Source organism: Miscanthus floridulus, chromosome 14 (genome assembly GCF_019320115.1).
Source record: "Miscanthus floridulus cultivar M001 chromosome 14, ASM1932011v1, whole genome shotgun sequence".
In the NCBI taxonomy this organism is placed as follows: Eukaryota; Viridiplantae; Streptophyta; class Magnoliopsida; order Poales; family Poaceae; genus Miscanthus; species Miscanthus floridulus.
The window spans coordinates 98,133,193-98,148,403 of NC_089593.1; the positions used below are offsets into that span (position 1 = coordinate 98,133,193).

Genomic DNA, 15,211 nt, shown 5'->3' on the forward strand with positions numbered 1-15,211 from the left:
TGCCACACATGTATGTTCTGTTCACATAAACCTGAGAGTGAGATATATTTCGTTCATGATTTAAAAGAAGCAAAATGTTGGTCATCATACATCACACTTCTAAGCTATCAATTTAATCATTTTGGTTTTAACATATGTGAAACCTAAGGCATCAAGCTAACTAGCTCTTACAACTAAACTGAGTTGGGATATGCTTAACCTAGTCAACATATGAATGATAAGTATAGGATACATGTGCAAAGTCAAATCTTTAGTTATCTAATATCCTTAATAGTTTATTTAAATTTCTGCAAAAAATAGTTTATTTAAATACAAACCCTAATTAAAAGGTCCTATCCCAAACATCTCATATGAACCTAGAAATTTTATGAGAGATTCATCTTGACCAATCATAGCTACTATACCGATTTCATAATTTCTGGACAAGTAGATTAATTACTATCATTTAATTAATAGTTAAATGGTAAATAAGCATGTGACACATGGTAATTCTATATCTTCATATTTTCTGTATCACCATAGTGATATTATGTGTTTACAATATACTGCAACAGTAATACTACAACTAGGGACATAGATTTTTCATTTTTACTTTCTTTTAATTATATTAAACACATTAAATAAGCATTATGCAAGATAATTCATAACTCAATTGTTCAGTATCAAATGGACATGAAATTTTTATCACAGGTCATACACATTAAGAGTAATCTACCACAAATATTTCACAGCAATTGGATCAAGAGAAACTATCTCTACTAGTTAAATACAACAATTCCTAGTCTACTATTACAACAAACATTTTATACTAAAACATGCTGTTTTACATATTCAATGCGTATTACTAGTAATGAGGAGTTCCATAATTTTTTTTAATATTTTGAGATTTTATATGATTTATAGCTAATTTTACAAGAACACTTCTTTAATCAAATTTGACAAAACCCGAAATAAAAAGGAAAAGGCTCGATGGCCGAATTCGGCCCACTCGACCTAGCGTAGCGCGCAAGCAGTCCGGCGCACGGAGACAGACTGGCCCAAGCAGGGGAGGCCCAACGCGCGAGTGAATTTTTGCATATAAACCCATGAATTTACGATTAATAAATTCTGGTCCTGGTACTATTCATGTGTCTCACTAAGTTTGCATACAAGCCCATCGAAAGACCTATCTTTACCAAACCCCAGTCCCTGCAAACCCCCCAGACAAGAGCACACGCACGGGATGCCCGGCCGACAGCCAATCCGGCTAGAGGAGGGCTCACCGGCAGAAAAGAGTAGGCCGAGGAGCATCGTGCGCATCCATAGATGATCGAAACACAACCGGAGAGGTCCAGCAGCACCCGGTCGCGTGCGCGGGCGGCGTGGCCACACGCGTGCACTGTGGTTGGCGGCAACGATGGGCCTGGGCTGGTGGCGGCGCTCTGTGAGTTTGTGAAAGGTATCAGTGAGCCCACGGCGGCGGCGCAGGGTGGTCACACGGCATTTGGGCGGTGGCGACAGCAGTCGCGACGCCCAGGCATGGCAGACCGTGTGCGTAGGCCCGCGGTAGTAGCGCGCGGCGGTGTTCCGGTGAAACGGGGCACGTAATCCAGTCGAAGGGCAAGCTATGGAAATGGCCCCGTGTCACCCCCACGCAGGCGACACGGGAGGCGACCCAAACCCTAGCCGCCTCTCTTCCTTCCCTCCCGCTCTCCAGTCGCGCCGTCACCGGAGCAGGCCGCCGGCATGGCCGTGCAGCTTGCTGGGAGGGCAGCAGCGAGGCCCTTCTTCGCGGTGGAAGCTGCGACAGTCAGTGACGAGCTCGCGTGCGGCGTCCTAGGGCACGGCAAGGTCGCTGAGGCTGGTGGCGGCACCGGCATCTTCAGCGGTGATCTAGGGCAGTCTCCTCGCTTCAGCGTCCGGATCCGACGGTCCAAGGACCGAATTCGCATGGATCTCCAGCGGGCCACGCCTGGGTGGGCACTGGGCGATGGTGGTGGTAGCTCCTGTCCAAGACACCGGGTAGTCATCGGATCCGTGGGTAAGGTGCCCATGGTGCGAGGCGCTGCGCCCAGGGGCACGCGCGGTGGCGGCTGCGTCAGCCTAGGGCGGGCCTCTTCCTCTTCCTCATGCTCGGTAGTTGTTGGCGGCATGCGCAGTAGCAGGATGGAAGGGCGTGCCCTCGCACGAGCTGTGTGAGGCTCGGCGGGGCCACCTGCTATGGCTGCGGTGGCGGTGGCCAATGCCCATGCAGGCGCTGGGCTGTGGCGGGGGCTCCTTCTTCCTCCTCTGCTTCCCCCTTTCCTCCTTGACCATGCGTGGCGGCGGCAGCGCCAGCTGGAGACACTAGGTCTGGTGCCCTGATGGCTAGATCCGGTGCCCTCTGGGCAGGGGGCGGCGCCCGTGGTAGGGCATACGCCTGACGGTGGCTGGTGGAGGTCGGCAGCGTCGACGACGGGTGCTTGAGCCAGCGACGACAGCTGGCAATGGCTTCGGCGTGCAGTAGGGAGATGTGCGTGGTAGGGTAAGTCTAGCTCTGCATGTTGCCCGGTTGGAGGGGGTAGCTGCCGACACAGCTGTGCGGCTGCTGTGAGCAACTGGTGTGTCGATGCCCCTCTGGAGGGGCTTCTATGGGATGGCAGTAACGACGATGGTGGCGATAGGCTAGGGTCTGGCATCGTGGCTCGACGTATGTGCTAGGGGCACCTCGGGTGAAAGCCTTGGCGATAGCAACGCCTGTGGGTGCCGATTTCCTTGTTGGGGGCGTCGTGTTCTCGTGGCCCCAGCCATGTCTTGCACGGGTAGAAACCTGGTCCATTCCTAGACAAGTGACGGTGGCGCAATCGGCGTCGTACCCTTCCTGAAGGCGTCACTATGGAAATTTGTCTCGGTCGTGATGTCTCCTTCGGCGGATGTCCTCCGCCTCTCGGTGCATGGTTGACGCGAGACGGCGTGTTCTGCATCGTGAAGTCAGAGCTGCTGTATCAGGGGATGTAGCTCAGCAACGATGACGCGGGTCGAACCCTCCTTCTCCGACGGCTGGGTTTCAGCTTTAGAGGCTCGGCAATCGCCGCCAGCGGGGCGTGGGATCAAGGCAGGACTTCGGAGCTGCTCTTTGCGAAGCCGTTGAGCTCGGCAACGATGACCTGTTGTAGCCTCCTGCTTCGGGCCCGTTGGTCTGACATCTTAGGATGGGTCGTTGGTGCTTTACCATGGAAGTCGGAGCTGTTGGCTGCTTTGCAACCATGCTCGACAACAATGACTCATGGTAGTGTGTACTCTACCACGTTGCGTGGGTGGGCTAACCTTTCGTGGTGTTTGGCGCCACGCTTGGCTACCTTTGCTTGTATATAAACTTCATTCGTCTTAACTAAAAGGCAGAGCTCCTGCCATTGTTTCAAAAAAAATCCAGTCGAAATAAGCACGGGGAGTTATGGTATTACTTATTTAATATTTACATTTAAATAACATGTAATATTGAATTGTTGTTTCACCAAAATCAAGTTGGGCCTAGTTTAAAGGAGTTTGACCTCTATAGTTCACTATCATCACCTGTGCTTTATTTTCCTTGGTTAGCTAATCTTGACCTTTAATCACTTGCAACCAGGTGGTCTAGTATTTGTCTGTGGCTTCAAAACATTAACTTAAGTTGTTGGTTGACTTGTGTTGACTTTGTTTTGACTTACACCATTCTCTATTAATGATTCACCTAAGAATAGAACCATCCAAGCTTAAATCTTGACATAAGCAAGTGAGAGTACTTCATTAAAGTGTGTACATATTTTCATAATGATGAGCTCATATACATTTGGTTCTCCAAAGTTCATGTTATATGGTTATGGCGGTTTGACATGAGTGTGTTCCTATGCAACCTTTTCTATTTCCTATTGACCAAACCTTAAGTTAGGTTTGAGAGTTAGGGTTTCAAGTGTGACACTCAACCAAAGAGTTCTAGTCTTGTTTTTAAATTACAAAGCCTGAGCTAACATTTTGTTTTTGTTCCATCATATTTTTTAGTTCTTTTCCACACTGATCTTCCTTAACCTTACATTAACCAAGTTATTGTAATCATGTTTAGTGTTAACAACCTTTCTAACACCTAGGGTGTTACAGGACCTACCGAAGGAAAACATTGTGATCATGTCACTTTGACCTCTATAGTGGCGAAGTCAAATTTTCGGCAGTCACTAGTAGACCCATGCCGCCTTTCTAAAAAACTAGTAGACCCGTCACTACCGGACACGGCTAATTTGTCGAGTGTAAAAAGCTTTGCCGAGTGCTTTCTGTCGGGCACTCGGCAAAGGAAATCTTTGTCGAGAGCCGGACCCAGCGGCACTGGGCAAAGATAGGCCGTCGGTAAATCTGCCTTTGCCGAGAGCCGGACACTTGGCAAACTTTAGCCGTCGGCAGAAATTTTCCTTTGCCGAGTGCCGGGCGCTCGGCAAAGATTGGTCATCGGCAAAAAAATCTTTGCCGAGTGCCGGGCACTCGACAAAATTTGGCCATCGGCAAAGGTGGCCGACGTGACGGCGGCCACCTGCCATCAGCCTTTGCCGAGTGCCCATCGTTAGGCACTCGACAAAGGGTTTTTTTATTTTTAAAATTCTTTGCCAAGTGCCCTGTGACCTGGCACTCGGCAAATTAAAATGTTTTTTGTTTTTTTCGCCCTATTTTTTTCTGGGGCCGTGCTACAGTAATTAATACTCCGTTGTCAAAATTTGGGATAATTTTGAGTTTTTTTACTATATTTCCTTAATTATTTTTGTTTCATTGAATTTTTTCGACTATTTCAAATTTGAACTGCATGTACATGAAATAATGGAATTTGGTCATTCAAAAAATGGTATTCATGATGTTTGGCATATGTTGAGGCCGTATCCAGGAACTCGCATGAAATCACGAGCATCTTGTTGTCGTAACATGACGATGTACTTGCGAGAAAAGTGTATTTAAATTATATAAAATCCAAACGAAGTCCAAAAATCACGAAACTTGTCGAGGTGTCTTGTTATCGCATGTGGAGGCCATGGTAAAAATTTGAGAAAGTTTGGAGCAAGTTGTGACGTCGGATGCCTAAAAGCCAGACATCCCGCAGCCCCCGCCCCTGTCCCCGTCCCGGCGGCACTTGCCCCGGCGCCCGCCCGGCGCTCCCGCCCGGCCCCGGCGGCCCAGTGCCCCCGCCTCAGCGGCCCCGTGCCCGCGCCCGCGCCCGGGTCCCCGGCCGCCGCCCCGAGCTCGCCGCCGCCCCGGGCTCCGAGCTCCCCGGGACAGCGACCCGGCCGGCCCCGAGCCGCCCAGAGCTGCCCCGGCCCCGAGATCACCCGCCGGCCCCGAGCTCCATGGCCCCACCGTGCCCTGCGGCCAGCCAGCAGAGGGAGAAGGAGAGGAGCAAGAGGAAGAAAGAGAAGGGGGAGGAGGAAGAGGAAGAAAGAGAAGGGGGAGGAGGAAGAAGAGGGAGAAAGAGAAGGGGGAGGAAGAAGAGGAAGGTGCCGACCCGACCGCCCATCGATCCTCGCGCCGTTCCGACCGCCCGTTGATCCTCGCGCTGCTGCGGTCATCCCCGTCGTCGTCGCCGGCCCTCGCTCTTGCCGTTCTTGCTGCTAAGGTAAGCCCTACCCTTGTAGTGTTAGTAGTAGTAGTAGTTAGTAGTGTTAGTAGTAGTTAGTTGTAGTGTTAGTAGTAGTAGTTAGTAGTGTTAGTTGTAGTAGTTAGTAGTGTTAGTTGTAGGGTTAGTAGTAGTAGTAGTTAGTAAGTAGTAGTGGTTGTTAGTAGTAGTTAGTAGTGTTAGTTGTAGGGTTAGTAGTAGTAGTAGTTAGTAAATAGTAGTAGTTAGTAAGTAGTAGTGGTTAGTAGTAGTAGTTGTTAATAGTTAAGTAGTTCTTAGTATTAGTACTGTTAATAGTTAAGTAGTTGTTAGTAGTAGTGTTAGTAGTTGTTGTAGGGTTAGTAGTAGTAGTAGTTAGTAGTGTTAGTAGTAGTTAATTGTAGTGTTAGTAGTAGTAGTTAGTAGTGTTAGTTGTAGTAGTTAGTAGTGTTAGTTGTAGGGTTAGTAGTAGTAGTAGTTAGTAAATAGTAGTAGTTAGTAAGTAGTAGTGGTTAGTAGTAGTAGTTAGTAGTGTTAGTTGTAGGGTTAGTAGTAGTAGTAGTTAGTAAATAGTAGTAGTTAGTAAGTAGTAGTGGTTAGTAGTAGTAGTTGTTAATAGTTAAGTAGTTCTTAGTATTAGTACTGTTAGTAGTTAAGTAGTTGTTAGTAGTAGTGTTAGTAGTAGTTGTAGGGTTAGTAGTAATTGTTGTTGTACTACTTCAATACTTTCATCTGCATGGAAAGAGAACTAAAGTACATGGCTTCTCTTGATATATTGGTGGTTGTTGGCCTTCGTGCCCATGTTTGGTATATATGTGGTTGTTGGCCTTTGTGCCATGTTTTTTGCAGGTTTTGGGAACCTCCCCGTGCAGGGGAGGTGTTGCCGAAATTTTGAGTCGACACTACCCATTTTTGCCCTTTTTTGCTGGAGGACCTATGGGAGGGACTCGGCGACCCCGATCGTCTTCGTCGGCCGTCCCCTTCACAGCAGCGGGTCGACGCACTCCAGGTTAGTCCCGTTTAACTCTTCATACATTGATCTTTAAATAACTTAGTTACCTTTGCATTACTGAAACATTCGATTGAAATGTTGCAGGCCGAGAATGAGAGGATGGCTCAGGAGCTGCGGGACCTGGCGGTGAGGACCGAGCAGGCCGAGCGGGAAAGATAGGACAAGCGGGCCGAGCGGGAAAGGCAGGCCAAGCAGCTGGCGGAGATTACGACGTTCCTGCAGAACTTTGGGCAAATGCACGGTGTAGCTGTGCCGCAGTTCACTCCACCGTCGCCGTCAGTTATAGCTAGTCCTATGAGTATGAAACCAAATTGCTTCGACTAGTGCTTTCATTAGATGACCACTCTAACAGATGCAATCTCTTGTCCTTTATGCAGCCTTCGTCGACGGGTTCGAATAACCCATCTCAGGCGCAAGCAGGCGACGACACTTTTCCTTCACCAAGCACTCAGTTTCCTCCCCACCAGTAGTTTGTCTCTTTTTCACCGCTTGATGGACATGTGATGCACTGTTATCAACTATCGACTTGTTTCGATGGATATTGGACCTATTTTGCTTGTGATGTCGTGTATGTGAGATATTGTGTGATCGACATATGATATATATGTGGTATTGCCTTTGTGATGAGATGGATGTGATATATATGTGCTATATTGTGTTTGTGACGTCACAGATGTTATATATATCTCGTATATGCTGTGTTTGTGAATATAGAATAAAAAAACTAGCCTCTTGGCTGAGTGCCCTGGCCCTGGCACTCGGCAAAGCTGGGAATTCTGAGAATTCCCAGCTTTGCCGAGTGCCAGGGCCAGGGCACTCGGCAAAGATTTTTTTTTTAAAAAAATATTTGCCAAAAAAAATTAAAAAATATTTGCCGAGCGCCGACCTGGCAGGGCACTCGGCAAAGAAATTATTAAAAAAAAAAAAAAATCTTTGCCTAGTGCCTCCCCGGTAGGGCACTCGGCAAAGAAATTTTGAAAAAAAAATTAAAAAATCTTTGCCGAGCGCCTCTGACATGACACTCGACAAAGCATGTGCTAACGCAACCGGCGCCGTGACGGTCACTTTTCTTTGCCGAGTGCCGAGATTGCACTCGGCAAAGACTTTGCCGAGTGCCCGATAAAAGGCGCTCGACAAAGAATTATTTGCCGACGAATTTTTTACCGGAGGCTCTTTGCCGAGTGCTGTCCTCGGCAAAGGCTTTGTCGAGAGTAAAGTAGTCTTTGCCGAGTGCATTAGGCACTCGGCAAATCGCCTAAATCTAGTAGTGCGTGCGCTGCACCCTTAAAGGCAAACTTATCGATACGATCACACGACGACGAACCTCCACCGGCAGGAACCCTGAAGTGTAGAATCAAGGAAGAACTCACGGTCACAGCAACCACAAATCTGTTTAGGGCGCACGACTTCTGATGAATGATGCCACGGAATAGCTTAATCTCATCTGCTATCGGAGGAGCAAAACCAGATATAGACAAATCCAGGCCAACACCACTGTGATGCTTCAGTGGCAACAGTTCCCGAATCCAGACTCTTGTACCGTGGCCTCCACGGATCTGAGAAAGAGTGCTCGTCGCACGTCCACCACGGCGCCGCGGTAGCCCCCAATGTGGTAGGTCACTGGTTCGTGGATGCAGGTTAGCTCACTGAAGATGGCTACCCCGTCGATGAGCGGCAGGTCGTCCTCCTCCTCGTGCTCTTGCTTGATCCTCATGTCATACTCGAACAGCACGTAAGCCCGCATGTGGATGCTCTCTTGGGGCCAGAGAGGTAGATGAAGGGGTCCGAGTGCAGGTCTGGGATGACCTAGGGGTCGTCCCTGGTGCGAATGAAGACGTAGTTGCACAAAGGGTCCTTGAGGTCTCGGATGTTAGGTTTAGTCCCACATCGATAATTGATGATGGGGAGCACAACATATAAGATGGGGGCAGCCCTCACCTATCAAACTAGTGTTTTGAGTTGAGTTAGGCCTAAGGCGGCTTGGATATGTTGTGAGCTCCGATGGATCTGGACTTGAGGGGCGTCGGCTCGTGGTATAGCGGGCTAGGCCGGCATCTGCTGCGTACTCTAACAATTATTATCGGAGCCCAGGGTGGCTGCAGGTGGCTCATGGTATAGCGGGCTATGCTGGCATCTGCTACGCACTCTAACATCGGACGGCCATGAATCCGTACAGATGGATGGGGACGACGACGGCGGTGGCTGCTGTAGCACGTGTTGGAACCGGTGGTGACCACCGAGTTCACGATCTTGGAGCTGGCTTGTAGCCGGCCCGGCTCGTTACAACGAGCCTGCGCTCCCACAGGTCCCAGGTCTACCGAAGCTGACAACATATAAGGCCTTTAGGCCTTCTCAACCCAAAAGACTAGTCTCAACCCAAAAGACTAGTCTGATAGGTGGGAGCTTCTTCCGCCTTATATGTATATGTTGTGCTCCCCCACCATCGCTACATGATGTGGGATTAAACCCCAACAATCTCCCCCTTAGTCACACATCAGGGTGCCCCTGACCATGGATACCGGCTCTGATACCAATTGTTGGAACCGGTGGAGACCACCGAGTTCTCGATCTTGATCTTGGAGCTGGCTTACAGCCGGCCCGGCTCGTTACAACGAGCCTGCGCTCCCACAGGTCCCAGGTCTACCGAAGCTGACAACATATAAGGCCTTTGGGCATTCTCAACCCAAAAGACTAGTCTGATAGGTGGGGGCTTCTTCCGCCTTATATGTTGTGCTCCCCCACCATCGCTACACGATGTGGGACTAAACCCCAACAGCATGGCGAGCTTGATGGAGAAGATCTGTAGCATGGGGCTCTACCCACATGGCGTCCGCACATCGGTCGCTGGCACTCCGTGGTTGGAAGCGTCGACCTCATCGGCTGCATGGAAGCTGATGCAGTACTCTAACAATTATTATCGGAGCCCAGGGTGGCTCATGGTATAGCGGGCTATGCTGGCATCTGCTATGCACTCTAACATCGGACGGCCATGAATCCGTACAGCTGGATGGGGACGACGACGGCGGTGGCTGCTGTAGCATGGCGAGCTTGACGGAGAAGATCTGTAGCATGGGGCTCTACCCACATGGCGTCCGCACATCGGTCGCTGGCACTCCGTGGTTGGAAGCGTCAACCTCATCGGCTGCATGGAAGCTGATGCATAACTCATATATTTAGCTGCTACTAGTTGGTAGCGACGAAATGGTGAATGAAGTGGAAAAAAAAGGCAAGAACATGTTGAAGGGAAGCTGTATACTTACTCTCCTCGGAAGATCCGAGATGGTAGCGCCAGCAATAAAAGTCTATTTTCTTAGGGCATGTACAGCGCGTCTGTATACCGCGTCTGTACGTCACTTATTTTACAAAAAGAACCCCCGAACTAAGCAGACGAGCTTGCCCCGGCGCTTCGCGAGACGATGAGCGTGGCTCGTGGTCCAAGAAGCCGTCGTCTCTCTAGAGTCGCGCTGTACGGGGGAGTCGACGAGCGGAGGATCCAGTGCGGGCGCACGCACGGAGGAAGTTGAGGGCGCGCGGGAATGGATTTTGCGCGCCAAATCCACCACCGTCTCCATATATTCTTCAATCTTTCCGGGAAACTTCACCAGCGAGATGGACCACCCTAGCACACCATCGGATTCAGGCGCGGCGGCAGCGCCGTCGGCGTTGAGAGTGGCAGCGGGGCGGAAGGGCAAGGTCGGCAACACGCGGGCCTCTTCCTCCATTGGTCGTGGATCCAGAAGGGCAGCTAGCCTCTTCCCCGTTGGAGGCAGATCCGGCTCGGCGGCCGGCCTCCTCCCCTTTGGTCGCGGATCCAGCCCGCCAGCCGGCCTCCTCCCCTTTGGTCGTGGATCCAGCCCACCGGCCGGCCTCCTTCCCTTTGGCCGCGGATCCATGGCTGCATCCGGCGCGACCAAATCCTCCCCTATCAAATTTCCGTTCCCTCCATCGCCACCTGCTGGCGCTAGTCTAGGGTCTTCCTCAGTTCGGCATTCAGATGCAACATGGTAAGAGAACTTATGAGCCTCTTCGTTGTGATGTAGATTACTGCATGTTTTTTTTTCTGAAAATAGATATCAGTTGATTATTGTCTTTGATTATCAGTAGATTACTTCTTCTCTTTTGTACATTCAAATGCAATATGTTTCCCAGAAGAGTAGTTTGCTTCTTCTCTTTTGTATCTGCCTTATGTAGTGGTTATTAACAATTGCTTAATCAAGAAGGTAGTGGTTATTTATTAAATTAGTTGTAAGATTATCAGTAGATTACTGCATGTATTTGATTATCAGTAGATTACTGCATGTACTTGATTATCAGTAGATTACTGCATGTATTTGATTATCAGTAGATTATGCATTTTGGATAACTTTTATGGTTTTTTCTAGTTTACTGAACCTTAGTATGTGTAATTATTCTCTGCACACTTAATAGCGATTCAATGATGATAAGGACAGTTGAATGCTCTGTCACTATTTCTTTTTATAGGGATAAAGACACACAAGGTGGTTTCATGAGGTACTTTGGCAATCAGCCACATAATTTTCATTTGGTTGGTACACCTTCTCACAATAGCCATGTCAATATATCTATTCTTGAAACCAATGGAGGAAGTTCTCCCTCAGAGGTGGAATTCTTATCAGAGCAGCTACCTGTTCTAGTCAATGATGAGAACGAAATGGTTAGGACTGAGAAGCGGATTATGTGGACACCACAAGAAGATGAAAGATTGATGAGTGCTTGGATTGAAAATTCAACGGACTCAACCATTGGAGCCGATAGGAAGGGCGAAGCATATTGGGGTGATGTTATCAAGGCATACAACAAGGAGACCCCACCGTAAAGGAAAAGAAATGCAAAGCAAGCCAAGGATCGTTGGCACAAGATTAATAGGTGGTGTGACCTCTTTGAATCTGAGTATTTGAAGGCTCGCAGGGTGTTCACAAGTGGCTACTCCGATGAGATGTGGATGGATACAGCCGAGAAGTTCTATTTGGATCACAAGCTTGGACCCTTTGTGATTAAGAATGATTGGAAAATTTGTCGTGAAGTGCCGAAGTGGAAAACATACAACGAAGAGCTGAAGAACGCTCGTAAAAGGAAGTCATATCACCTCGAAGAAGATGTGAAAAATGTTGACAGTGAAGATGAGATGCCAAAGCGACCAATGGGACAAAAGGCAGCTAAAAAGTCCGCTCTTGCTGCAAAAGGCAAGTCAAAGGCAATGGGTGATGATGGAAAATCAGAGGAATCCGCAAATCATGTGGAAAAGCTTGATAAATTGAGCAAGATCCAAGAAGAAGTTAATGCAAACCGCATGAAGGTGCTAGCGATGCAGCAAAAGTTGTCTTCCGATAAGATTGAGACCACAAGGCTTACCCATTTAATAGCACAGGAGAACAGAGAGTCCAAGAAACTTGAGATGGAGGGGAGGAGGCTTGAGATGGAATCAAAGAAGCTTGAGATGGAGGGGAAGAAGCTTGAGAAAGAATCAAAGATGATGGATGCATATAACAACCTCATCTCACAAGATACAAGTTCAATGACAGACGACGAAAAGTCTGAGCGACTTGCTGCCATGAAGTGTTTAAGGAAGATGCTTTTTCCTTAAATTATCTAATGATTATTCTGAAGTTTCCTAGGTGCAGTGTATGCTTTCTGATTCTACATGTTATCTTGCTTCCTGATTTTTGATATGTCTGTTGTTGAATTCTCAGTTAGCTTTCTCAGCTGAAAACTACTATCAGTTGTTCGTCTGATCTTCTCCTTCGTTCTGTTTGTTTACAGGATGAGAATCAGAAAGCTAGTTGTTGTCAAAGCTCAACAAGATGCTGATGTATGGAGCTGTCATGCTTTTATTTTCTAATTTCATAGTACCTTGAAAATTTGCTAATTTCTTTGGCTGTCATGCTGATGTATGGAGTTGCAGAAATGCCAATGCATAGTACCTTGAAACATTTCTAATTTCTTTGGCTTCATTTTGTGTATTCAACGTAGCTGTGAATCCATTATCTATCAAACAGCATGTCTAGTGATTGGAACGTGATTTCCCACTCTTTCCAAATCTATTGTTTCACAGAAAACATAGAGGCCAAAATCATACTATGGCATTCTTCGATTTGCTATTTGCTTTGTATTGTTGGCATAGGATCAGGCTCCGAAGTTGGAGATTACTGCCAGAAGAATAAACTCTCTGATTGCAGAAATCCGACAGTTTCTAAAGCGGAGGTGACAGCCATTCCAGTTATAGAGTGGACAAGCAGGTCTGTTGCTGTAGATTTGGTAGATGTGCCAATGTTGCTGTGGACTTGGTAATCTCCACTTCCTGTCATCTCTACTTCCTGTCATCTAGTAACTGTTGTAGTTCTGAAACTGTGAACTACTACCAGATCTTTTTTTCTTCTTCTGAGATTCATGTATGCTCTGAACATTGTCATCCTTTGCCTTCTTCAGTTTTCAGTTTCAGTTACTGGATGCATTACATTTCTGACTGTTTCTGTTTTTTGTGACCAATGATAGGAAGCTTATGTATGAATATGACGAGAAGCTTATGTATTTTCCATCTATCTCCTTCCAGGTTCAATATGATGGCAACAATTAGATTACCACTAGGTGATTGGTTTGGTTCTGCAAGGTGTGGACGATATATAGGCTACTAGTGTTCTATGTTTAACTGAAAGTTATGCATCTACCTTTCTTATTTTTTTTTCTGAAAACTGATTGCCAGTGTGCAAGCTATGACTTGTCTGAAAATGGCTAATCCATGTTTGTATTTTTTTCAGTTCCTGTATGTGTCATGGATATATGCTGCTTTCTTATAGTGATGACTGAATGGCTCCTTGTATTGCTTTCATTTTTTTCTGTTCCAGTATGTGTACAATGCAGCTCTCTCTGAAGTCATGTATAATATATTAATATTACTTATATTGATGGATCTTAAAAAATGGCTCCTTGTATTGCTTTCATTTTTTTTTGTTCCAGTATATGTACAGTGCAGCTCTCTCTGAAGTCATGTATAATATATTACTTATATTGATGGATCTTAAAAAAATTGCAATCATACTCCACGTATTTATGCTTGATCTAATTTGTATCGATTAGCAACACAATAGTATACAAAAATGGTACTCATGATTGATCATAGTTAAATACAAGCATTAAATAGCTTGCAGACAGTCAAAAAGACAATCCTTGTCTATGGGTTGTATGAACTGTCTATTTAGCTGTCTGTGTCGTGAATTCCAAGAACTTGTAGACAGCCCCCTGTCTGTAGGTTGTACATGCCCTTATAGATGGGTCCATCAGCATGCTTCAATCCCTCCAACACCTCCACCTGATTCACGCCCTCCTCTTTTTCCTCATCGACGTCTTCTTCAAGGTGATCATCATCATCCAGCTGCCGGCTGCTCTCCGTCGCTCCAAATCGACTGGGTGCTTTGTTAGGAGAGGGCTTGCTTAATGGATCCCATCGTCCCCTACTCCTGCGAAACCGAGAGGGTGATCAATCCCAGGCGCACGCGAAACCGAGACGGAACCGAGACCATGTCGCTGCTACCTGGCATGCCCACATGCAAACATCGAAGCTGCTACATGCATGCCCACATGCAAACATGCAAAGCAACGAACCATTTCCAAATATGTGATCGATTCCACGCGCCAGCTCCGCGACCTACGCCTGCTGGACTTTAGGGGTTGTTTGGCACAGCTCCTTTCGTGGGAGGAGCCAGAGCCGTTTCTATGGCTTCTCTAAAACGGCTCCGGCTCTTTTTCTTTTTACTGAAAAATAGCTTCTAAAAAAAAAACATTTGGCAGGGCTCCTCCGTAGAAGTCAGAGCTGGAGCTAGGGAGGAGTCCTGCCAAATAGGACCATAATCTACGAGTGCGCACCCTGTAAGGAGAGGACACACGCCGCCTAGAGTTTGACCTAGGCTGCTGAAATCGCTTACCACCACCTCTCTGAATCTATAGAGGGTTATCGTCTGCGTCTCTGCATCGCCCCGCTCGGATGTCTGCTGCAACTTGTTGGTGCATGTGTCTTCCCTAAGCAGCTTGTTGTGCACAGCGAGGAGGTCGGAGAATGTCAAACACGAAGCTGAGGAGCCATCTGCAGCTCGCACGCGGACGCTCTCTGCTCTCGATTCGCCGCCGCCTCTAAGCCTGCACCGCAAGCCGCCTTCCCATCGACAAATGCGCAGAGGAGCCCAGGGCGAGGCGAGGAGAAACCCCGTAAGTTCAATCAAGCTCTAATCGTGAGTTTTGATGATAATAACCACGTAATTAGAAGACTAATGAGATTTATCGAGATGACAAGCAGGTAAAAAGAAAAGGATAATACATGTAATGGTGGAGCCTCCAATTACAAAAGGATGCAGCAACCTGACTCAAAGGCATTTAATTTATTTTTCTATTTAGAATTTGAGTATAGAAAAAGCCATACTACTAAGGGGATATAATGCAAAGCTTCAATGTGCAAGTAAGTGCTCAAATACCCACTAAAATATCCTCAAAACCATAGCCTTGGCAGCAAGCTTTTCACTCTTTCTTTGTTGGTTGCCAAGCTAGAGCGGCACTGCCGTGACTTGCTGTTTTGACGGTTGGAGTGAAGGGGTATTTTCTTACCCCCTCTTCTCTCCCAACGGTCG

General features: G+C 47.4%; 1 pseudogene; it reads left to right on the plus strand.

Annotated features, from left to right (window-relative positions):
- Nucleotides 1-10,466: 10,466 nt before the first annotated feature.
- LOC136504104 (glutathione S-transferase T3-like) lies at nt 10,467-12,184 on the plus strand (annotated as a pseudogene).
- Nucleotides 12,185-15,211: the final 3,027 nt, after the last annotated feature.